The sequence below is a fragment of the Atta colombica genome, unplaced genomic scaffold (assembly GCF_001594045.1).
Source record: "Atta colombica isolate Treedump-2 unplaced genomic scaffold, Acol1.0 scaffold39, whole genome shotgun sequence".
In the NCBI taxonomy this organism is placed as follows: Eukaryota; Metazoa; Arthropoda; class Insecta; order Hymenoptera; family Formicidae; genus Atta; species Atta colombica.
This window is the reverse complement of record NW_017259498.1, coordinates 126,552-128,039: the sequence shown is the minus strand read 5'-3', so window position 1 is coordinate 128,039 and position 1,488 is coordinate 126,552.

The window sequence follows — 1,488 nt, the reverse complement described above, 5'->3', positions numbered from 1 at the left end:
TATCATAAATGTTAATTTTTTGAAAAAAAATGTTTTTACGATTTTTTACTGTTGTGTTATCTTCTTTTGTATTTATTCTCTTATATAATATTTGTGTTACTTTCGAATATATTCATCTTGTGTAAAATTAACTAAAAAATTTGAGTGCATATACTTTATTTTTTATACACTTTTTCGCAAATATATATATTTTACACTTCATGCACGTATGCTTATTTTGTACATTAATTGGTAAAATGAAATTGGTAAAATGAAAATAAAGAAACTTCACGCATTTTATTTCATTTTCTTCACAATATTTAAAGAATATTTTAAATCCAAAAATAATTTTTAAAAATTATGAGAATTAATTATAAAGTTAAGAAAAATCTTATCGCGCGATGACGACAAATAATTCAACAAACACTATAATTCTTGAATTAATGGAAATAATTAACAATCATATAACATATAATTGACATATGTTTTTATATGTGCAGTCCATTACTTAAAAGCCAAATGTTTTTAATGTCTCTGTAACAATGCTGCAAGATTTAAAATCTTACGCCGTAATATGTATCCCACGTAACATAACAGCGCTGTAAAGCGCTGAAAAAGCGATTATATGCGCTTTTTTAACGATTTATTAATGCTTTGTAAGCATTATGTGCTACTTGAAATTATATTATGCGTTCAATAAAGTCGTGCACGACGCAAACAAAAAACGATAGACGGATAACATACGCACAGACGTAAGCAAATATACAATTGCATATAATACAACACCAAAAACTATTATTGCATAAAGAATTCGATGTTCTTGATTTATTTATTAACCTCGGCCAGGAATCGAATAATAGAGTAACCTGCTTCGCAGCAAGGGCCATCATGTCAGTAGACAGGAATTGCCACGCTCCATTGCCACGGAGGGACAGTTCGACGTACGCTCTATGTCCCCAAGACATGCTCCATCAAACTCAATCATTTTTGAGTTTAAAACATCCAGCATGAGTTCAAGTCTAAAAGATCTAAAAGATCAAGATTCAATACGGGCTATTCTGTTTTCCAGTGAGGAAACAAATTTTGTCAAAATAGACAGAATGAACTTAACTTAACTTCAAACAAAGATAATGAAATGTTCGATGTCATCTGAAGAAGAGGAAGCAGTAATCCACCGATCTTGTGAGACACGAGGTGTTGTTCGCGTCACGCTCCAACATGCCCAACATGTTCCAAGTCGCGTCACCGAATATTAATATGGCGATTAGATGTTCGCGTCGCGTTAGAGCATACTCCATAGATCAATTAAGAGCACGCTCCATTTGCCTCACCTTAGAAATTGCGGCATGTTACGCACTCATGCGTAATGATTGAAAACTGTCCAAAAAAGTATTTCAAATTCATTTTGTATAAAAACAGCATTTAATAAATGCGTTTTTATAAATATAAAAATATAATATATAATAATATAATATGATATTAATAAAATAATAAAATAAAATAAAATAA